We start from the raw sequence: 18785 nt of genomic DNA on the forward strand, positions 1-18785 counted from the left end.
TCTTGTACTGTAAAGAAAAAAAAAAAGAGTAATTGTATCCTGTTCTATTTATGCCTTTTCCAATGCCTCTAAATCTCCATTTTCATGATCTCTGTTTTTTCAGATTGAGGAATCTCAGTGTGTTGTTCCTTGTTTGGAAGCTGTGCTAAAATTTGCACCTTTATTATGTTTCTTTGTGTTTCTTCTAGCTCAGCTGATGCTTTTCCTGAGATGAGTGGCTCTTAATTGAACACAGGAATTAAGATGTGGGCATAATGGTAATTTTTGTTTTATTCTCTATTTCTTTTCTTTCCTAATAATTCCTAACATTCTTGTTGCTTTTTTTGACAACTACTGAGCACCAAACTGGCATGTTCATGACACTATTGATTATAACCCCAACTTTTTAGAGAGTTCTGGAGTTCCAACCCATCTCTGTCCAGAGTGGTAATAGCTAGTTCAGAGCCCATCACCAGATCTTAAATATTAACGTTCTTCTTTTATTTTTCCTCTTGTAACTTATTTTTCATTGGTGCTTTTACACCTGACACAGAAGGTGATAGTGACCCCTTTGCTCCTTTTTTTTAATTGTACAAACATTAGCCCAGAGTTTGAACAGAGTTAAAGGAACGCTGCCCTTGAGGACTGCAGTGGAACCATGGCCCTTTGCATTGACAGAGGAGCTGTCTACTGTTTGGAGTCCCTTTAATTTCTTGTCTAAACAAATAGTTTGAATGACATGTGGCATAAAAGATAATCAAATACAAGATGGAAAACCTGGTCTGTGTGATGTTAAAAAGGCCAAGGTATCTTGGTAGATCACATATTGCCTCATGATTCTCACTGTGTGATGCCCCTTTTGGTAGCTGTATTGTCACTGACTGAATTTTATACCTTTGTGGGATGCAGCTTTATATCAACTGATGCTGTGGAAGCAAGTGGCTTGAACATTAGCTTTGGGGTCAAACTCTGCAGCTGTTGGTCATATAAACAAAGGAATGCACCTTCTTGAACAAGTCTCCAGGGCATGTGTTTTCTTGACACACATTCCTAAAGGTCCCTCTCAAAGACCTACCTCTGTGTGGATGTCTTACAGAAGTCTGATGTTGTTATAGTAAGGGTGTAATTTCTTTACTGTTTTGCACATGGATTCTTTATTGAGGAAGATTATTTTTGGTTTAACATATTTCATTTACATCTGCATCTTTGTTGAGGCTGTGACTACAACAACAATAACAAGCCATTGATTCTATGGAGTGGTTAAATAAATGTGAGTGATGGGGTCTTTCCACAAATACTTTTTATTTGGTGGAAAAATAGTCCATATTTCCAGGAGTGAGAAATTATCTAGTCTCAGCAAAGGATACTATTATTATTCCTAGCTGCAATACAAACAATATTTTATTCAACACTCTTTTTATGTTTGAAAATAAATATTAAGATGAAAAGGAAAAATAATAGCATCCAGACGTGGGCCTGGTTCTGTCTAAAGATGCTACTGATTCTTTTATTTCAATTTATTTGCACTCAGAACACAGGTCCTGTTTGTGGAAAAAGATAAAGTCAGCACTTTTCCCTCCAACCAAGATTTTTGTGTATGTTGCAATTAGGGAAACAGATTGTCTCCAGTTTTAGAAAATTTTTTGTTTAAAGTTACAAGTTTGTATATACCTCTACAATATTTGACAACTGCTTGAACATACAGATACCTGTTTCAACACTGTGACAATAGCAGAATTATTTTTTTTTTTAAAACATGTCAGTGCAATAAGATGACATTAATTCTGATTTGCCAGTAACAGAGATTTTAAACTCAAGGATTTTCTGATTTATTTGAAGGCCATTTTCTCTAGTCCATACCAGTTACTTCTAAAACCGGTGGTATTTCTGTAAGGTGAAAACTTTATTCACTAATCTGCTCAGCCCCTTTTCTCTTACTCCCTCCACTTCAGGCCTTTCAAAGTTAAGACTTCATTGTTCCCTGCTATTTATTTACTGATTAGTGAAAGATATTTGGTCTCAAGAAGTCATACACTCCAAAATACAAGGTGACCTTTGTCTTAGTGTCTGAGCCTGTATAAACATGCTATAAAGCCCTCAACTACCTACTCCTTTCCAAGCATGCTAGGTGTGCTTCCAGGCAATACAGCTTAGATCCCATTAAGTCCATCCACAGGCCAAATGATTTTCCAGTCCTTACATCAATTTTTGCCCTGAAGGGCATACACAATGCTGTGCAAAGCCACAAAATAGAAGAGGATTTTTCACAGTCATAACCATGTTATGACCATAAGATGCAGCGTTTCCTGTATGTTTTCTATATAAACTGTTTTATGTTGTGATTCCTGCGCTGTTAGTGAGTGGTAACCTGATGGTGTTCTCTGTAAATTACTATGAATAATTTCATTTTTTTACCTTGTCTCCAAGTTCCTGGAATTGTTTATTTCTCCTGATTTTTTATGGCGATTTCAGGAATTCCATCCAAAATGTGTTGGTTCCTCATAGTTGTGATGAAAAGATGATTTTTTTTCTCTTTGTAACCTTTAGCATTTTGCATTGCTCTTGTAGTCATGAACATCTCATGCATAGTTCCACTTGCTTGCAGATCCTTTTTCTTTTAAAAAAAATCTCTCTTTTACTAGAATCTTTTTTGAACAGCAAGGAAGACCTGGATAACATCATGGGAAAAGACAAAGGCAAGCAGAGAAATGTCAGAGATAAGTACAGTTCTGAAAAGGTTCTAGAAGCAAAGTTGGGAGCCAAGGTCATTTGTGATGTCAGGGAGAAAATATATTTTCTCGTACATGAGTTTGGCATTTTATGATTATTAGAGGATAATCCTGTTCAGACTTGAGTCTTGGATTCTTTTTTACTTGCCTTGTAGTATTCTGCAGCATCTTGGTGCTCCAGAGCAAGCACTCTCTGGCCAGGTCTTAAAGGAGAGTCTCATGAGATACAGATTTTTTGAGTCTGGAGGCAGGGCTAGTTCAGACACTTTGCTAAGTCTGAATCTTTGTTGAACTGTTTGGATGGAAACAGTTAATTTAGTTAGTTTCCAAACTCTGTAATGGTCTTCCCCTTTGCTCTGTTTAGTTTGCAAGTTTTTGAGGCTAGTCTACGTGTGTGTAGCAAGTGGTACAGAGAGCTGTAGTGTCATGGATTCTGTTCTTCATATTGACTTTAAGTTATCATAGCATCAGAGAATATATTGAGTTGGAAGGTACTCTCAAGGATCATCAAGTATAATTCCTGGTCTTGCCCACAGCATGTACTTGGGAGCATTGCCAAATGCTTATGGAACTCTGTCAAGCCTGGTGCTGTGATGACTTCCCTGGGGAACCTGTTTCAGTGCCCAGTCACTTTCTGGGGAAGCACCTTTTCCTAACACACAACTTAAACCTCCCCTGGCTCAGCTTCATCCTATTTCCTCAGGTTCTGTCACTGGTCATGAGAGCGAGGAGATCAGTACCTGCCCCTTCACTTCCCCTCACAAGGCAATTGTAGTCTGCTGCAAGATTTCCCCTCAGTCTCCTCTTCTCCAGGCCGAACAGATTAAATGACCTCAGCTTCCCCTCAAGGCCCTTCACCATCCTAATGACCCTGTTTTGGATGCCCTCTAATAGCTTAATTTCTATTTTTATAACGTGGTCCCCAAAACTGCACACAGTTGTCCTTAAAAGGCTCATTAAATGAAACTTGGCTTATATAAAGGGAGAATAGAAGTCTGTGTAGCTTCCAATGGTTATAATGTATCTCCAAGTGAAAGGCTTAGTCCTAGTGAATGGGATTTTTTGCTGCTGTAACTTTCGTCCTTTTTCTGAGGACTTTCTTTTCCTTCTTTAATTTTTTGACAATTTAGAGAAGGCTTTCAGTAGAAGACGAAAATTCTTTTCTCTGCTCTAGGTGAAGAATCCTGGACCCATGTGCTCATAAATTTTGTCTGATGATACCCAGATATATGTTTAAGGCTATTAAAAAGAATAATTCAAATAACAGAATTGCTCAGTAATAGAATGCATTTTACTCTTGTGCTCCAAGTATACTTCTCCCAGCAATGGAGAGAGGAAAGTGTTTAGGTCCCACCACAGGTTCATTTTATTCTTTTAGCTAAAAATTCACCAGCCCTATTTCAGTTATATCAGTGTTGACTAGAATGGTCGCCTCCATAAAGCCAAATATTCAGCTTTTCAAAATTTTATAGTGCTAAGGTATATTCACTGGTTAAGCTTCTCAAGATCCCTATGATGGTGATGAGTTGGTATATATTGCAAATTAATAGCTAAGGAAGTTAATAACTCAGTCAAACAGCTTTTTTATTTAAGCTTTAGTCCTTTGACTTCTAATTACATGCTGTAGCAGCCACACTATGCTTCCCTGTTAGGGAAAGTTCTTTAATGAAGAGCTTTATTCCAGGAAATATCTTGTTCCCCTCCTGCTGATCAAGAGAGCTCTGCTGGATGGATTTCTGTATCAGTGTGGTAAAAATGATGGATTCTAATTTGAGACAAACTTTGGAAGGCACACTTGAAGTTTGATTGGCAGAAGGAAAGGATTTGGGTACGTGTGGCATTAAATAAGGGCAGCAGTTGGTTAAAGTGTATGAAGCACTGTTAGCCATTTACTAAAGACTTACTCATGAAACAAGAAGATATGTCAGTAGCAGCACCTGGGTAATCTTTCCTCTTGCTCCCCCTCAAATCCAGGATTGGATATATTCAGCAGCCTTTTAGCTCTGTCTTCTGCAGAAGATAATCTGCAGCCATGGGTTTCTTTCAATGTGAGGAAGGATTTGAGTTACAGAAAAGGAAATTCTGTCAGTAGATCTGAGAGGGGCAAGTGTGCAATATTAAGCCATCTGGTTTAGCTCTTGGAATGATTCAAAGAAGATTTAAGATTATTCTAATATTTTCCAGGTCAACACTGGCTCCAAGCAGCTGCTCCAGCAGCTGGAGATCTATGGTTGTGAGCTGCTGCTGACATTTGCCTACATCACCTCCACAGGGAGGAAGAACAATATGGAGCTGGTATTTGTGACTTTGTGGCGCATGAATTCCCTATGCAAGGAGAATCTTCTGCTTGTCAGCCAGTGTGGCTTTATGGCTCCTTTGGGCTGCTGCAGAGATGTACATTAGAAGCAAGACCTGTGCTGAAATAAAACAGGAGATGGCTGCTGCTCCTTGTAAGGACACAGCTAATTCTTTTTACCCATTTCCATCCCTGCTTGAACTCAAGGACTTTACCAGGTCAGCTCCACATTTTGCACCCTCTGAAAAGATACGTGGCTGAGAAAAATTTCCAGGCTTTCTTCCAAGAAGCTTGCAGCATCTGTGAAATTGTGTATGAGTGCTCAAATAGGATTTTCTACACTGTTCCTTGTAAAAGGCAGTGGATGTGAGACCTGTGTTGATACAGATGTTTTTACTGGCTAGTGATGGCGGGCAGGACCTGGGTCAGAAAGGCAAAGACCCGTACAGTTTCCTTGATGCCCAGACCCAAACTTTTTCTCCAGGGCCAGATGCATCAGACACTAAATCAAAATTTGAATACTTGCATGTCTGCTTTTCTCTCAGAATGCTGACAGGACATTTTCTGATCTCAGTGTTGTTGCAGCTTATGTGACACAAATTCTTACTCTCTGCTACAGGGCAATGTGTCTCAGGGGACCCATTTCATATTAAAATACTGGCTCTCAGTAACCTTGGTATAAATCTAGAATAAATTTTATATTGTCAACAGCAATTATACATGTCATTAAGGGCACTAGTTATAGATACAGGTCCTGCCCAAAAGTTGATTTAATGATGATTAGAATGTTTCTCTGACTACCTGGTACAGGTATTTCCCATCTGCTTAATTTTTTGTGTGGGCTCATTCTTTCCTTTGGATGTTTTCATTCTGTGGTGCAAAACCAAACTTGTGTAAGAGTGCTGAGTATGACCTGGCCATGCCCATTTCCATCCATTTTCTTGTATTTGAGCAGACTCCTACTGAGTCCATCAATAGCTGTGACTTTCAGCATTTTGTTTCTTCATCTGACTACATTCACATGGGTGGCATATGTTTGGCACATGAATGCTGCTTTGGATGGCTCTTATTTTACCTATAGATCAGGAATAAATTTTTCTAGTCTCTCAAACTCCACTTTTTGTCCAATTAATTTGAAAACAAACAGTCCTTAAATGAAGAATGGCCACCAAAAATGAACAACAAAAAACTTAGAGCAAAACAAGACTACATTAAAAATGTAATAAGTACAAACTAATCTGAAACTCTGTTTTGGTTTTGCAGATGCTGTGATAACCCTCCTGATTTTTATGTCAGCCAAGGTTACTACCAAGCTGCAGGAGCTCACTGAATAAACCACTGAACACTGGGAATTCTCCCACTATATCACAATTGCAGAAGCAGAGGTGCTAGGTAAGTTTATGCCAGTCCTATGGGAACATTTAAAAAAAGTTTAATAGCCCTTAAAATTTCTCATTTCTAACCTCTCATAGGTTTACCTCATCATGACAGCTCATTTTGCTGTGTTATAAAAGCAGATAGAAAATTAGATTTCTGGCTCAAGATCTCACTAAAACCATCATTCCTGTTTAAGTCAGCAATAGCCACATAACATTTATGCCTGGATAGTAATTTCTTTCTGCATCTATTCCATCAACAGAGCAACACATTGCATGGCTTGAAATGCTTCTGGTCTAATTAGAAGAGCTTACAAAATTCTGTGTAAAGATTATCTGAAAAGATCACTGGAAATAATAAATAAGAGGAGTCCAATTTCCCATTCTGTGTGTCTCAGAAATGAGAAAAGGATCTTTAAAATATGGATTCTGTTGATAAGATCATTAAATAGCTGCAATGATTATACAGGCTTTGAACTCCAATGAGGAACTTCTGCTGTGATTCACAGGAAAAGGGGTTTTTAACTGTCTGATACACTTCCAGTCTAGTAGCTCCAAGTATCTGGAACCTGTCCAAGTGCACCTGAGCACAGCACTTGTTATGTATGCTGTTATGGGAAAGAGGTTAACAATGCACATAACTTTAAGTACATTAATTATCCCCCCTTTTCAGAGAGCATTACTCAATTGAGGGAAGTGTCCTTGAAATGAAGGACATTCATCTAAGCCTTGTTGGATCAGAAGTACCCAATATATTATAGGATTGCATTTGTGAAAAAAGGACTCATAGTTTTTTTACATACATGACTGAAAACACAAATGCTTATTAGTTGATTCAGTAGTCAGTGGTGAAATTTGGAAACTAGCCTATAAAATCATCCCTGTTGGGATGATAAACAGCTATTAAAAACTGAATTAGTTATGGGTTCAATATAGCTCCAGAGGAAGGTTAAAAATCTGGCTAAAGATTTTAATATCTGCCTTCTGAATAGTTTGACAAATCAAAAGAAAGGCCAGCTGCTGGGAAGCTGCATTCAGAAAGTGCATTTTTATTTTTAAAAATTGAATGCATTGTCTAATAGGTCAGCAAATTAAGCTGATAAATGGGTTTACTTCCCTGTGATTATTTTTCCCACTTTGTTCTGTACCTCTTGGATGGCTCCTGTCCAACTGAAGCAAAATGCACAAGCAGAACAGGGAGGCTGGGAAAAGGCAGAGATCATTTTAGGATGAACAGAGCTCTGCTCCATATGAGCCCCAATTTGGGGCATAAACGGAATGTACTGTTACAGAAGGGTTGGTTTTGGTTTCATATTTTTGGTGGGGTAGAAGAAGAGTTTCAGGTCAGTTGTGTCTCCGCAAAGCCTCTGTTGCTACTCTGTAGATGGCCTTTAGTAGTTTTCAAAACACCAATGGGGCTTTGCACTCAACCTCCTAGAGTGGACGAGCCACCCTTTAAATCATGTCAGAAACTGAGTCCCCATGACTGTAGCTGTGGTTGATGACATGGTTGTCTGGTTAGGTTTAAAAACAGGTCATTAAGCCTTCCTTCTATAAGGAGACATGGTCTGGTACAAATCTCTGCTGACCTGGGGTGCTAGGGCCTACCTGAAGTTCTGGATGTACTCAGAAATCTGCCCTTCTGCATTCAATCTGATGAATACAAAAATATAACACACAGTTTGTACTGTTGGCTTGGGTGTTTTATACTTGCAGAGGACAAAAACTGAAGGGAAAAATTCATGAGGTCCTTTAAATACCATCCTCTCACATAATTTCATAAATTCTTACCACATTTCTCTGAGAGTGCAAGTTAAAGACATACCTTTGGCCTGGTATCCTGTTCCTGATGATGTACTGGTTGACTGGGTGACCTATAAAAGTCCTTCCAACCACAACTGTTCTATGATGTTCTGGAGTGACATCTGCATAGAAAATAGCCTTTAACCTTAATTGAACAGAATCATAATTAACCAAGAGTTAAAATTCAGCCCCATTTAGACCAAAGAGAAATCAAAACTGGACAAGATGGAGGAAACAGTGCTGAAGAGACATTAGAGTTCTTTGAACATGTCTCTTGGCTATTTTAAGTCCTTAATTTTCTTTTCCAGTGTGGGCTCTGGGTAGATCTGGTGGTGATCTGGTTGAGGTACTGGTTGCACACAGTTTGTGGGAAGAGACAGTTTTGGATGGGAAGCTCCTCCCACTCAAATTCTGCGCTGGTGTATCTCTGCCAGCTTTAGCATGGTTTCTGTGAAAAATCTCTGCCTTGTCTCACATTTTCTCTTCCTCTGCTATCTTTTGAAATCTGAGATCTGTGTGTTTTAAGATTTTGTTTAATCTGTGTCTTTTTCTATTCCATTAGTTACTGCACCCAAAGCATAGCCAGCAGTGGGAAATGCTTTTCACTTCCATTTATTTCATGACTCATCTGAGAATGAGTGGGTTCATGGCCAATGCAAGTATCCTGCTTGAGAAAAAAGGCCTAAGTCTTGTTCAGTGCTGAAGTGAAAAGTGTCCATCCAGGATATAACCAGCTCTCACTGCTACTGCTCTAAGTCAGAGTATTCTTGGTGCCAAAGAAATTGAGAAATTGTTTCTTGCTTCTGAAACGTAAATGAAAATGAAAGCAATTTACTCCCAGGGTGATTCATAATACCAAAGGCCTTTCTGGCCATAAGTCAGGCTGAAAAAGAAAACTTATGTGGTGCTCTTGGGTAAAGAAACTACATGGTCATTGCAAGCAAAAATGAGACTGAACCCCCCTTCACTGAAAGTTTTTAAGGAATATCAAGCTCTTCTCACAAAATCTCCCAAGCTATAAACATAGCTTGGAAACATATAAACAGCTTCTCAGCCATTATCTGCTTAGATTAATACTCATACATTTGAAGATTCAGCATGTGTAACTGAAGATCATGTAAGATAAATCTTTCTAGAATTGCTATAATCAGGTGATGTATTGACAGTCATGAATTGAATAATTTGTAACAAGATTTTTTTGTCTGTTTGTTTCTTTGTTTTTTGGAGCCAAAGTGCTTCCATTCTTGCTATGGTGTTTTATTTTCTGGTAACAAGCATATTTTTTTGCAGGATTAAAGTCTCAGTTTCACCTGTTTGATTTATACCATGACTTTATCAGGTTACTTCGGGTACTGATAGCAGTATTTATAATTCAGCTGGTTCAGAAATAAGGGCTGAAAAAGCTGCATACAATGGAAAAGGATATTGTTTCTGAGCTCTTAAACATCCACAGATTTCAGAACACCAGCTAAGTCCAGTAACTGATATTTGAGTTGGGAATGAAAAAGAGGAAATGGGAGGGAGATATTATAAAGAGCAATGCATAGAGGAATGGAACTGGAAGGGTCATATATGCCAGAAAGAGGATCACGTTGCACCCTAAAACTAGAAGGAGATTTTGTTCCTTTTTGAGTTTGTTTTACTACTTTCTGACAGGAATAGAGCTCTTCTGCCCATCTTCTCTTCTGACCTCTGTCTTATTCTGTGATCATGACAAAGTGATGATTTTCAGTGCATGTATCAACCTTTAGATCTTCACTTTTCCTAGAAGGTATTTATTCTCTGTTATGCTTGTGGACAGCATTCACAGCTCTTGAAGCCTTTGTTTCACTTCTGTTTGCATCCTTTTGGAAGATGAAACTGTTAATTTCCTTAATTATCCTGATTACCTGCTTGTGATTCAAATGTTTTTCTGTTTAAATAAGACTGCCTGGAAGTGTAATGCAGTTGGTACCTCTGTGACACCTATGAGCTCTGTAACAGCATTAATACTTCCCTGTTTCTACCAGAAACATTTTTTACCTGATAGCAACAAGGGCTGTATTTACACTTTCCATCATGGCTCAGTCATCCTGTCTTCCATGAATAACCCTCAGGCCTTTTTCCCTGTCTGTCATCACTGACTAATGAGTTCTCAGCTCAGACAAAAGCTTCTTGTTTCTAGTCTGTAAGTGCAAGCTGATGCCACTTTTGTACTAGGCAATTTGATTCCATTTCCACTACTCCTGCTCTTGAACGCCTCAGGTCCTGCGCACGCAATATGCTAATGGTCATCTTAACCAATGACATCCCTCAGCAAATGTCATAGCTCCATCCCACTTCTAACCAACGTTGTTACACATATGAAGATGTGAGATGCGAATGATTCACGCTGATCTTTCAGCTACAGCCATGGTCAGCTCCATTTTGCCCAAGAACTTCCATTTAAAATCCATACCGCTGTATTTCTTCCACCAATCTCTGCCTTTTCCTGCTTAATAAATATTTTACCACATGACATTTCATCAAATGCTTTTCTCATGTTAAGTTGATGAAGGCCCTGCATTTATTTCATCTGTAAAGTCACATATAAAAGAAAACTGGTAATTTTATTTTGTGTTGTCATCCAAAACGTGCCCCTGATCATTAACTCTTCCATGGGCTCTTTTTCCTTTGCTGCTGCTAATGGCAGTCTATGTAGACCTAAATGTCTTCTGGCAAGACAACTCACCCATTCATTCAAAAAATCCTGTGCTAATTTTGTGATGTCTTTTTGTCATCTTTAAAAACTTGTGTTCTTTCTTTGTATAATCTGATGAAGGTATGCCATCAAATCCAGGTTGTGGGAAGACTAGAAGTCATGATCCTTTACAATAGAAATGCCTTAGGAAATAAAAGTCGAGTTCTCTCATTCTTCAAAGTTTAAGGCTTATTTGGGCTGCCACATTATTGTTTTCTACTATTGCCACATGGATATTTTTCTGCACCAAAGTGCCTCAGACAGCTAGAAGGACAATAGCTAATTATCCAGCTAAAAGACACCCAGTTGAGAAATAAATGAATTTTTTTTCTTTGGTTCTTTTTTGTCTTCTGATAAATTTTCAAGTGAAACGTGGAGGCAGAAGAGTAAGTTTGAAATAGCATCTGCCCAGGCTGTGCTTGGTTTTATCTAGGGCTCTACACACCAGCCCTTCTGAGCTTCTAAATTCATTCTTTATTGCGAAAGAATGAATTTTAACACTACCTTTCATTTCAGTCTTGACATTTCAGCAAATTTGCCTCTCTGAATCACTAACTGAACTCAACAAAAGGTTTCTATCTGCTGATAACTTTCCATCTGAGAGATTTAAAGTTCCAGATGACATTAGCTCTAGCTCAATGATGTTATTAAATTCTCACCTTAAATCTCACATACAGAAAGCTCTTGTCAGGTCACATGAATGAGATGATTGCATTACTCATGCTACAAGACCGATACTCATTCCACTAAGTTCACTGTATTCAGTCTGAAGTTTGATCTATGAGAGGACACTTCATATCTAACATGATGTGGTTTCTTTATGCCGTGGTGTTTTTACTAGTTATAGTCTTGTCAATGCAATTTATACCCTCTTTGCTCTGTGGTAGGCAATCCTCAGTATACTTGCTGTTTTTGTTAAGATGCGATCTGCTACAGTAAAAAGAATGAACCCATGATTAGTTTATTCAAGACATTTCTTCTGCTCATAGTTCAGCTTAAAACTAACTCTACACTTTCGAAGTACAGTGTCCCTGAACTGGCCTCTGAATTGCAAAAACTAAATTAGCATGAATGACATTTTGCATGTGGGAATTTATGCAGGGATCTACTTGTGAAAAGTTTAAACACACCAGCTGAAACATTGATGAATTATGAATGATTATAATTAAATGGTTTTATTTCTCCATTGTTTTTATTTCTTTTCCTCTTTTTTCTGGCTTCTCTTAACCCAGTAATATCCAGATGGTTTGGGATAGCAAGATTTCTGCTTGTGTACATTGATCTTGAAGCAAACCAGTGCCATTGACCAGATTTGGGGATTAGAATGAATTTATCTATGGATTAAGACCTCCATATGCCAGTTTTCGTGGGTGTTATGAAATAGGAATCAGCTAGCTACAGAATTCCTAATACACTTATGTGCTTTTATAGCCTAAATCATCTTAGTATCAGAGCTCTTCAGCAACTTGAATGCACCTACAACACCCATGTGAGTTAAAAGGGTTATCTCCTGATTCTCCTAAAGGGATAACAGAAAGTGCAGGAAGATTAAACAGCTAAGTCAAAGCCAGTAAGAAATCTGCAGCAGTCTTAAAGCTAAAAGACAGTTCTCTGTGTTCCAAGTCATTGCTTTGAACAGAAAGTTGTTTCTCCCTCCTTGCATAACAACCTTTCTGAAACCAGCAGTGCGCCTCCCAAAGTGTTCTGTGCAGGAGAGCTCCTTAGGCAGGTGCCTGTCCTCCCTGTTTTCAGACCTGTAAATCTGTTGATAGCTTCCTTTGTGGAAAATCACAAGCTGTTTTTCAGACTTGGATTGTGCCTTCCAGCCCTTCTGGTAATTACAGGAGGTTTGTAAGTATCAATGTTTTATAGCTGATGAAAAGGGAAGATGGGCTTGGTCATTTTATCACTGTAAAATGAAGCGGTGTATGAGCCAGCCTTAGACTTTTGCATTCCGTGAGATTGTCCCATGTCTCATCTGCCAGGCCCAGCATCATCTCTGAACCCCACCTCACTGATCATGCCAAGGAAATAGCAGCAAGGCTCAGCAGTGCAGCAGGAATCATGCAGTTAATTAAGATGTGCAGATGGTTTAAGAGTAGATCTTAAGTATCATTGGGGTATTTGTGTTTTGCATATAAGTCTCATTAGTGCCATGGTGATGGCATTGCTTTCTCTGTGTTCCTAAACTCAGTTGCCCCAGACTCCTGTTAGCAAGTGTGCCACACCAGCTTGTAATACAACCTTATTTCCATGACTCAGAAGCGTGAAAACTGTATACCTACATATACCTGTGTCACGTTTGTGAAGTGAAAATGTAGTTGAATTTCTGTGCTGAACAAAACCAGATATGCTTATTTTGGTGTCTTTTTTTTTTTTTTTTTTATGTTATAGGTTCCAAACAAACACCACATGGAAATTTCTGGGAGTCCTAGGCCACCACCAGATGTGCCTTTCTTGTGCTGAGGCTAAATGTGTGCTTCAGCAATGAGTATTTTGTATTCAACCTTTTTTATCATCTTACCTTTTCTCTTGCCATTTAAATATTTTCCTCTTGCTTTTCCCTATTCCAAATTTATTTCCAAGACTAATAATAATAATAATAATAAATAATTTTGATTCACACCACTGGCTTATTCAGTGTATTTTCCATCAGGCCTGGGACTGTTACTCCTGAGTTTCAGTCCTCAGCTGGAGTACTACTTCCACAAGTCTGGGTTTCACTCTCTCCTGACATCCCAAGCTCTATTTTTGCTTTAATCTGCTGCAGAAACAGAGCACTGCAAGACATAATTTTTGATAGGGTTTTCCATCATTTTACCACAAAAAGTGGGCATTAGCCTGTATTTTCTTGGTTTCTCACCAGCTGTGGCTGAAGAGTGCTGTGCCCGTCTTTTCTATGGACCCATGCTGTTTCCCGTTCTTGTAGTGATGAAATCAAGGGGTGACTGGGACCATACTCTGGGCTGGTTCCTGCAACACCTTCCTCATTCCCTGACCTCAGGACAGTGCCTTTGCACCGTGGTCTAACAAGAGCAGTCAATGCTGACTACTCGAAATAATCTGTGCAAGCAGAGTTTAATGGTTGCTGCTGCCTTCAGAGCAGTAGTGCAATGGTGCCTGGTTCCACAGGATGCCATTTCTCCTCCAGTTTAGTTTGACTGTGATCCAAATGGATGAGGTTTAACCTTTGTAGATGAGCAGTGTTACCCTTGGGATTGACCCAAATCTATCTCTGCCCTGTGCTGGTGTGTGAAGTGACATAGGCATGTCACATTGTGTGGTGTGTCACCAGTCTCTTGTGTGTAAACTTTGTGCTTTCAAGCTTTTTGGTCTTCCTGGTTGCTGACAGGGAAACTCTCTAAAGCTTTTTCAGCTTAATGTACTGGCATTTATATACAGCTCTTCTTTGACCGAATTTTATATTATTCTTTCATGGGAAAATATATTGTTCACAAAAGCAAGGGACTAATAGCAGACTAGAGCTAAAACTAGTAGAAGCAGGTGTTATGCAATTTGTCACCACATGACTCTGCTAATGCATCTTTAGTCCAGGACTGCGGTACCCCTGCCATGTTTTAAAGTGCAGAAAGATAAGCGTATGCTGTACCCTGGAGTGCCTTAGTCTATAAATGTAATTCAGAAATATGGGAAACAGTGCTCTGAATCTGATGGCCTTTTTCGACACAATTACAGGAGCAGCGTGAGGTGTTGAACGTTTGCAGCAAGGCTGCACACAGCAAACGGGAAGTTGGATGTGCAGGCTGTTAATTCAAGCCTAGATAAGCTTCTGACTAACAGGGTTTTAATTTGTTTTTTACCCTAATATGATGCTTATGCGGTAGCAGTTTTACCAAGAAGAACCTATTACAACCTATGCTCATCTGTAGAGCTACATTTAATGAGGAGGATACCTCACAGCTTTTAATGGGCCTCTACAGATTTCAAGGATATGAATCTAAAAAAGCCTTGAATATCAAAATGTTTTTATTTGGCTGCAGATGAAGACACTTTAATGTGGAAAAAACTGTATGCTGTTTGAAATGAAATGAAAAGTGCAACAGATGAGAAAGAGTATTTTCTCTCAAAATAGAGATGGAGACAGATAAGGCATTTGATCCCTCAGTGCCTCGTTTGTGTCTGTCTTTGTGCTTTTGGGATCACTTTCACGGAAGGCACCAGGAATATCACTCCAATGCTCAGTGTTCTCAAACTCCTGCTGAATGAATGGGGATTGAAGACTTTCAGTACTATAGAAGTGAAGCTTAATTCCAGGTGTCACAGGTAGGAACGCATATGCCTAGGCTCCAGATGCACACCCTCAGTCTTAAATCACATTAGCAAAACAAGCCAGGTAAGGTTGTGCTGGCCACTAACAATTTTTCAAATGGTTGGACGGTGACAAATCATTCCTCTAGTTACCCACTGAGACTTCAGTGAATAATCAGAGCCTGTAATAAAGCCTGGAAATCAATAATCTCTGGCTCATGAATAGTTAAGAGCTAGACAGAGGATGGGCAAAGCAAGCATCAGCAGGTGCACCCTTACTGGGAAGGCACAGTCTCCATCATTTCATGCATATAGAATCAGAGGAAGATTTTTTCTGATTTCACCTGGCAACAGGTGCATGTGACAAGTTGAGCTTACTGGTGTATTTGGCTTTCTGTTTCTTAAGTGCATTATGTGAACTTATGTGAATTATGTGAACAGGTAGATGGAGAAATCTGTTTTTCATGCATGGCTCCCTTTGATCTTACCTGTTGGAAGTATATGACGTCAAAGCAGTTTTCCTGGCAATGAGTTATGACACTGTCTAAGGGGATGGTTTTGGGGTAGGCTAGATCCTTTGATCTATGTGTGTTGCAGATGAGTGATCATACAGCTGGATGGCAGCTCTTTAAAGTAGTATCATTGGAGAAACACAATGCTCTTGCTCATTATATATATATATATGAGTGATTCTCTTATTAATATTTTGAGAATTTTTTGCTCCCCTCACAGTTTTCATTCAGCAGAGAGTGTGAGAAATAAGATATTTTCTTTACATTCTAATGGTGAAACATTCTTGGGACTGGTTACCTTTCAAGTGATTATCTGTAGCAGATGCTGGACCTGATGTTATTTGGCTTTGCTGCCTTTTTCCTGACTGTACAGGTTGTGTATCTCCCAGCACTCTGTGTGTTTGACCAGGCACTTTTTCTACAAAGAGCAGAGATTTTGTGCCCTGGGGGAAATTTTGTCATCAGCCCCAAGGATTGCTCTGTAGTTTTCCCAGCTGTAAGGAATGTGGTCCATCCAGGCACTGCCACCAAGCATGGCAGGCTGTCTCCCTTTTCCTCTCATGCACTTGTGTTGCTACGCCTGCATCAGGAATACTTATTCCTGGGCAGTGTCTGGTATTTTGCTAATATTTTGGCCCAAGTTTGGATGATGCTTTAAAGGTATTTCTGCAAGAGAAGCTGAACCTGCCAATTTTTGCCCTTTCTCAGCCTTGTGGACCATTCTTCAGGGCCATGCAGACATAGAGGTTCACACAATTATTTGTCCTGGCTGTGGCTCTTCCTACACAGCCTGTGTTGAGCCTGTGATGGTGATACAGATGCAAAGGAGAAAGAATGTGCCTGTTGCTGGAAAAGGGAGCTCCTGCCTCTGAGGATATCCTCTGTACATTTCTGCTTCAATCAATCCTTCAGATATTGCCCTAAAGATTACTTGCCTTCTTTTGCTATGCCAGGTAATCCCAGTGTTTAACAATGGAGCATGGTGTTTCTGGCTGTTACTAATTAATATATTTTAACCTGACAATAATTAATGTGGAAATTAGAAAGAATAATGCTGTGGAGGCTACAGCCTGAGATCTGCTGCCTGGCAACTGTGGATGTGCATATCCGTTATATCAGGAAATTAGAAACTGGAGCAAGAACTGATCTGTCTGACATTTTGGAAGATGATATAAATGGCCCCACTCAACAAATACTAAATTTATGTGAGGGTATGAGTGATATGTGTCTGGGGAAAAGATATTATCTCTTTTATGAAGGTGCAGTTAATACCAGACATCAATTAAGTATAGTTCATTAAAGCCTCTGGGTAATCTTATTTTTGGATGAGATCAGAGGAGCAACTTACAAGGACTGACAGAGGGGTTATCTCGGTAATAATCTCCACTTTTGCATCTAGCATCTCTCATAGGATGAGCTAAGTGAAGTAGCATCTAGACTGTAACAACAATAACCTTTTCAGATGGAGAGACTGTGCAGTGAAATGCAATAGTGGCTTTACCGTGTTTGAAGTAGCTACATTAGATAGGTTTATTGAGATATGCCAGTAGTGCTGACATGATAATGGTTGGTTTATGCACTCACTCACTGTCCTCAGAGGGGTAGATTTGTCTCTGCCATGTTCATGGGATGTGGCTTTTCTAAAACATTTCATTTGTACACATGGAGTGACTGCAGGCAGGCAAAATGATGGTATACTGTTAAAAGGGTGATATTTTATTGCTTCTTCCTACTCTGGCTAAAATATTCCTTTATATACTGAGTGTTTTAATGGAATCAGTTGTTTTCTTGAATTGGACCCGTTGTCTCCACATTTTGAATCCCAAGTGTAAGGCAGTGGTTGCAGGAAATAAAGTATTCAATATGTGAGGTGCTAATGACAATTAAGATCCCGTGTCTTATTTCCAGTTAGTGATGCAGCTGTCAGGAAAAAGACAGAAGAAACAAATTTCTTCAACACACCTGGAAGAAATAGGGTAAAGCTTGGCATGGAGCCTAAATTTGCAGGGTAACTTCTGAGAATGTCTCACTTTCCTAAGTTCTGCTGCCAAAACAGGTTCCACACTTGTATTTTGACATTAAAACTAACCACTTCTGGAAATGATTCCTCTTTTCTATTTTTCTGGTCTTTCTTGTGAAATCCTCTGTGTCTCCTCGTATAATTTGTGTCACAGCTGCTCCTGTGGAATGAAGCATGCGGGCTGACTGCAGCGCAGGCTTGGGGCTGCAGGAGGCAGCGAGGAGACAGGATCCCCGCAGGCACAGGGAAACAAAAGCCCCCAGGGTCTGCTGGAGGGTGTCAGGAGGGAGAGAGAAACGAGGATGGACTGCGTGCCCGCGGCAGAGCTGGGCTCTTTGGGATCATCCTTTCACCAGGGAGAGACAGCTAAAAAGGAACAGAGAAACACTGCTCAGGAGATGGTTGTGATTTTAAGTCTCTAGATGCTAAGACAAAACAGTGTGCTGCCTTTCAGAAAGCAGCTTGCTGAAACTGCAGCTCTTTAAGTGGGATCATTTTTCCACACCACTTTTTATGTCTTTGAAGCAAAAGCTTCATCAGCGTTTAGCATTACCAGCGCTGGCGCTTCCACTTGCAGACCCTATTTGCAGGGGAGAAAAACCATCTTCATGCTCCTCACTTCCCCCACTCCCTGGAGGTGAGAAGTCATTGGAGGGATTAGTACCAAAAGCTGCCATCCATACAGCCCACAGGGTCCTGCAGAAGACCAGTTCTCATTAAATGCTGTGGTGTCAGGTACTTTTTGTTAATTGCTGTGGCTTTGCCATCCACATCTTCCTGACTCACCACCTCCTTCTTTTTCCCTTCTTCCTGCAGCTTCAGCCTTGCTTGCTCTGGGTATAATACATCTACAGCTCTCTGAAACGTGACACAACCTAAGTAGGCTAGGTTTATGGCAATGTATTTCAGCTAATCCTTGTTCATATCTGGGGTTTTCTGTTTCAGAGACAAGTCATGTCAAATACTGTATAATGAGAGAAAACTGGAAATGCTGACTTACTGAAAGGATTATTTGCCATGGGCTGTTCATACCATCATGCATGGTTTTTGAGTTTTCTGCTTCCCACAACTCTCCCCAAAGC

General features: G+C 39.7%; 1 long non-coding RNA gene across 4 annotated transcripts in view; it reads left to right on the forward strand.

The window, feature by feature from the left end:
- LOC111923632 (uncharacterized) overlaps window positions 1-18785 on the forward strand; it is a 135566-nt gene that overhangs the window by 87210 nt on the left and 29571 nt on the right. For 2 of the 4 annotated variants that reach the window (XR_015275198.1, XR_015275199.1), the window contains 3 exons: window positions 189-257; window positions 6268-6396; window positions 13297-13527. This is a non-coding gene — a long non-coding RNA (uncharacterized LOC111923632). Of the gene's footprint in view, window positions 1-188; window positions 258-6267; window positions 6397-6643; window positions 9495-13296; window positions 13528-18785 lie in introns of those variants that run through there. The other 2 variants (XR_015275192.1, XR_015275195.1) reach the window with 2 other exon arrangements.

This window comes from Cyanistes caeruleus, chromosome 1, assembly GCF_971803275.1.
Source record: "Cyanistes caeruleus chromosome 1, bCyaCae1.hap1.1, whole genome shotgun sequence".
Taxonomy (NCBI): domain Eukaryota; kingdom Metazoa; phylum Chordata; class Aves; order Passeriformes; family Paridae; genus Cyanistes; species Cyanistes caeruleus.